The sequence below is a fragment of the Candoia aspera genome, chromosome 3, assembly GCF_035149785.1.
Source record: "Candoia aspera isolate rCanAsp1 chromosome 3, rCanAsp1.hap2, whole genome shotgun sequence".
NCBI classification, from domain to species: domain Eukaryota; kingdom Metazoa; phylum Chordata; class Lepidosauria; order Squamata; family Boidae; genus Candoia; species Candoia aspera.
The window spans coordinates 185993209-185999208 of record NC_086155.1 but is presented as its reverse complement, the minus strand read 5'-3'; positions in this window follow the sequence as shown (position 1 = coordinate 185999208).

Sequence of the window (6000 nt, the reverse complement as noted above, 5' to 3'; positions counted from 1 at the left end):
ACAATGTAAGTTAATGAAGCTCTTGCTACTGCAAGATGGTTTATATTTGACACCATGAACATGTGCAAAAGTGGTGGTGGTGGTGGTGGTGGTGGTGAGTTGCTGGCAAATAATTTGGGAGGAGGAACTAAACCACTTTTGTGAACACTGAAGATTATATGGTCTTCTACATAAATGGTAAACTATGGTTTCAAATCCTAGCACACCAATGCAATAACTGACTGTAGATTTTAATCACTCCTTCAAACAAAACATTGTCCAAATGTGAACGTGCAGTCACCTTCCAATTGCCTGTCCCAGGAATAGCTGATGCTTTAGGAGTGAGCGTGGCATTCTGCCCAGTTGGTTCACAAAGAAACCTTACCCTTCTTGGCAGCTCTGAGTAAAAATCAAAATCTAGAAAAATAAGGAGCGGCAGGGACCTTGTAGGCAGTAATGAGGCTAAAAGAAACTAAGTGAAAATTTGTCTGGGAAGGCACGTCTTCTACCATGGGATTGAAGAGTGAAAAGAAAGCAGATGAATGTACAGAATGTGCAAAATCCTGACCCCCATAACAAAATGCCATTGTTGTGTTCACATAACCTGCCATGTCTAAGCAAAGAAATCATGTTGGGACTTAACACGTTGGTTGTGTGCACGCAAGATGCTAAAAATTATGTTTTAAGTTTTCATGGTAGGTTGAACCTCAAACCGTTCATCACATGGTAGGATATGAGGACAATAATTCATGCACATTCATATTTCCTAATTACTGGTATTGAGTGGCGTAGCATTTTAGCTTTTGAAGGTAGTATATACAGAACATGACATAGAACCAGTTATAGCCTTATACCCCATCATTTCTTTAATTCCACCGTAGAGGCATCAAGACTCTTGACCATCGCTATAGCCTTTAAAAAATACAAATAAACAATGATCTGTCTGAAGAGATATTTCCTTTTCTTTGTCCAGAATCCAGGATCTTTGTCAGGACATGCTACTTGAGACCATCCACTCTAGGGATGTATGATGATGATGATGATGATGATGATGATGATGATGATGATGATGATGATGAGCCATCAAGGTGTTGTCAACTCTTAGTGGCCACATAGATAGACCTTCCCCATGATGATCTGTCTCTAACCTGGTCTTTCAGATCTTCCAACAGTGCTAGGGATGTATAACAAATTATAATTTAGCCATTGTTGTAGTGATGTCAGTCAGTATTCCATAACCACTCACCATTCTCAGTTCTTATTAGAAAGGGTTCTGTCTGGTTTCATATTTCAGCAAATGTAGATGTGTCTTCCTTCTGTACATTAATGGCTACAACTGGCTTCACACTCAAATAACTTAATGTGCTATCTATATTATTGTATCATCAAACATCTGTGGAGGTATACAATGTGTAGCATTCAATCAACCTAGTTGTGAGTCATAATCCTATACACACCTAACTTTTTTCTGATAAAGTGCAACCCTCCTACATTTATGAAGTAGAAACTCGAACCCATTGGTCTCACTTCTATATGAATGTGCTAATAGTTTTGTGAAGCCTATTTTTGTTGGTTGAGGCCTAATTTACACTTCCAAGCAATGTTGGCCAGCCTGAATAAGGTCCTATATATGCTCTCATTAACTCCTTCATTTAATCTTTTCTTCCAAGAAGCAGTGGGCAAGCTAAATGTTTCCTACACACACACACGTGCGCACACACACCTCCCATTCACAATGTTGTACCATCACCACAACAGCCATATGAAACAGGCAAAGTTGAAGAACAGCAAGTTGAAATTTGAACGTGGGCCTCATACAAATCTCTACACCACCACATGGTCTCACTCTCAGACTTCATCTCCTTCCATTCATAGCCACGATGAAGTCAACATGACAGATTGTGTGCCCTGACATCATGATGCAAGCTCTACCCTTTCATCACACACAAATACATAAGGGGCAGAGTTTGCATTGTGCCACATGTTGTGATACTTGTTTCTGTGCCCTCATCCCCAGTGGATTCTCATGTTTTGGGGTACAAATAGTAATTTGGGGGAATCCAGATCTGCATGTTAACAGGAATTTCTCCACGTGACATACTAATACTGGAAGGAAAGCAGGGATATATGCTTGAAATTGTTCTGTATCAACTATATGTTCTGGTTTGGATGTTTTCTTCCCACTGTGGGTGCTGAAAAAGCTAGAGATGTTACCAGTGCAAAAATAGTCCCAAGGAGGGAAATGCAGTAGTGTCATACTAATTTCTGCATATCTAGCATGTTTCACCGCATTCAGAATGTGCTGGGATCAGCATATTCCCCTTGACCACATGTGAAATAATTTCTCTCTCTTCCCCCTTCTCAAAGTGATTAGGGAAATATGGAAGGGAAGCGGGAACCTGAGAAGCAAAGAAACAATTACCAAAATCCCAGGTAACTTTGGACTGAATCTGCAGTTTTAGCCTTTGAAATGGATCTTTTCCCCTCACAAATGCAACATCCCATCTCAGGCTTTTGTGCCTCTGGGGAAAGTGGCTTGACGAATAGAATATCCTATACATTTCAGTTCCCCAGAGTTTCATCAGGGCACCAGTGCCAAGATAACTTGAAAACGAAGCTTTGCTTTCTGCTAGTGTGTCGTGATTTTGCTAGGTCCTTCTCTTGCAAATAATGAAACCCCCTTGGTAGCCCACTTCACTGGCCACTTTCAGAGGAGGATCTTAAAATAATCCAGCAAATGATAGCTTTTGTTGCAGAAGATGTGCTGAGTGAAGCCGTTAGTGGACAGCTAGGACCACTGAATGGAGCAGAGCTTAACACAGTGGAGAATCTGCACACAGAAAAAGAACATAATCTTAAATAGCTTTAATAAGCACGTTAGAGAAACACAGATTATTGATCTTACACACTCAGCCCTCCCAAGCATAAAGGATCACACACTTAGACAAAGTAGGTTTAAAAGTAAAAGGAGTCTTACTGATTTTGTTCTTGGTTCAGTTACATCCATCTTCAATGGAAAATGAAATTTCTTTGTTTCTTCTCTTCCCTGAACTTAATGAACTCTTAGCCCTCATAACTGCTAAGTGCTGCATGCAGATAGGGGCAGAATCCTTATTCAAGGCCCAAGCATGTGGCCATAATGGAGGAAGAGAAAGCCGCAAAAGCATGCTGCCTCCTCGGACGGTGGACGGAGGAAGAGAGAGAGAGGAAGTGGTAGTGGCAACAAACAGCTTCCTTGCACACAGAGTCTACGTCCTAGAGCAACTCATACATATGCTAAGATGAGGTATGCTGATTGGTTAACATCTCCAACACTGAGAAGCCTTTAGAGGGTGACCCAAAATGAAGATGCTTGAAGTCTGGGGCTAATGTGAAGTCATGCAGAGGAGAAGCCAAAGGACAGGTGAATTGCTTTGCTCACTGCTTGCTGCCATGAGGATTCACTTCTGACTTGCCTCGCCAACTTGGGGAGAGTCCCCAGCGGTGCCATCAAGCTGGACTTTGGGACTAAATGCAGGGCCCTGCAACCCAAGTGGGGTCTGAAAGAGTTGCCAGTGATGGAAGCCATGGGATCAGCTTGGGTACCCAGTTTAACCCAGGCCTGCCAAGACTGACACATGTCCACCAAGCCATTTTCCTTCTGATTTTGAAAAAGGGTTATAAATAGGAGACAGGCAGACAGGCATGGCTGGCTAGGGGATTCTGGGAGTTGGAAGTCCACACACCTTAAAGTTGCTGAGGTTGAGAAACACTGCCTTAGAGAAAGGACACTGGATTTGGCTGCAAAAATCTGGACCACTCCTAATGAATGCAGAAAACCTTTAATGTTTTGATGCCACCTAGTGCTTGTCTGTCTTTTTAGTCCAAATCTGGTAGCCTAAAGACAGTTGATTCATCTTGAAAACAGGTGATGATGATGATGATGATAAACGATATTAATATCTGCCATCTGCCTATCCCAGGTCCTTGGGAAGGACTCAGTAGGTGGATCAAAATGTTAGATCCAGTCTAAACATCTGGCTGACTATGAGATCAACCATAATAATTTATCCTTAAAGGTAGACTACAAAGGGTTGGATTTTACACATACAGTTTGAGTCTTTTAATCCAAATCCATCCTACCAGAGAACTGAACTGAAAGACAGTTCGCTTGTTTTTAAGTTCCTCTTAAAAGAAGGAACTTTTTGTGGCTCAAGTTGACCATTCACCAAACTCAAAACTAAATCAACTTTCATTTAGCGAACCAAAAAAAAAAAAGTGAGGGGGTCAAGGTCAGATAATACAATATAATATATAGCATTGGAATAAAATTGCACATATATATTTTTCTTATGGCTTTGTTAAAAATAAGAGATTCCAGTCCAATTTCTTGTCTGTGGCTACCACTAAGCAAAGGATTGCAGACCCTTCCTCTAGCAAATGAAAGTCTTCAGGCAGACTGCTCAACTGCCAGTAAACATTGAACTTCTCATAAAGGGACTGAAGCTACCTAGAAGTTCATTTTTATTTCACACAACACAGCAGCATTCTTGCTAATTAAGGTTAAATTTTATATACACTAATTGCCCTTGGTGCACTTTAAACTGCACTTTAAATCTTTGATTAAATGATGGTAATATCCATAAATCATGCCATTGGAGATTTCCTCCCACAATAGTGCTTCGACTTGCATTATGTAGGTATGCATACATATGTAAGAAAAACAGCTTTAAAACAAAGGATGTTGTGGCAGACTAACAATTTCCTGTTGCTTAGAGCAAACTTCTCTAATTGGTATCCTTCAGTTAAGTCAGAAGGGCAATTCACCAAATTTCAATCCAACATGGTCAAAATGCCAGCTGGGAATTCTGGAATATTTACTCCATCATATTTTGAGAGTGTCAGGGTTAGGATCATCCTGTAAGGTCAATCTGATGTCTCCAATAAATCCTACAGAAACATATGCCAAATAGTCACAAGACTGCTGGTTTTGTTAAAACAGTCTAAAACAACTAGCCCTGCAGGTTAGGGTTTGAAATATAAAAAGTTTTCTGAAAATACTAAAGTCAACTGTGTTTTATCAAGTGGATCTTCCCCAACCAGAAAACATAACTCTGTTGACTAGCTCCATTTTCACAGGATCAAGTAAAAATTATCTTCACAATTCCTTTGGAACTCATATTTTTGACAGTCTAAAAGCTAACTACTTACAAAGTTAGCTTTACCAACACTTCAATCTTGGTAAATTCTTAAATTTCTTTTACCATTGAATGTGTTTGAGAATCCCATTCTCCTGCTAATTTAAAATAATAGTAAAGGTAAAGGTAAAGGTTTCCCTCGACGTAAAGTCCAGTCGTGTCCGACTCTAGGGGGCGGTGCTCATCTCCGTTTCTAAGCCTTGGAGCCGGCGTTGTCCGTACGGACCCGTCCGTGGTCATGTGGCCGGCATGACGACACGGAACGCTGTTACCTTCCCGCCGAAGCGGTACCTATTAATCTACTCACATTTGCATGCTTTCGAACTGCTAGGTGAGGAGCTGGGACTAGCAAAGGGAGCTCACCCCGTCGCGCGGATTCGAACCGCCGACCTTCCGATCGGCAAGCTCAGCAGCGCAGCGGTTTAACTCGCAGCGCCACCGCGTCCCTCCCTCTCACCTAGTGTTGTGTTTATTCATAACTAGCAAAATATGCCCTACTCAAATATTTTCCTATCATGCAAATACTGTATATAGTTGTAATGGTATGTGGGAATGACCTTGGGAGACTGAAGGAAGAGCTGCAGACTAGACAACACAGCAAATGTCTCAGAAGGGAAATGTCCCTAGTTTCTTGGACTGTAAAGGTGAAGGGGGGAGAGATGTACTTTCAGACTTGCAAGGTTCTGTTAATGTAACCTTACAATAAATTTAGAGATGGTACTTCTGGGTGTGCTTCTTGTCTGGACCAACTCGCAAGGCTGACAATAGTTGAGGTTATTCCTTACTACAGCAATACTGTTTTTAATAATGCAACAATTAACTCTATGCAAAGCAGTAATGGCTG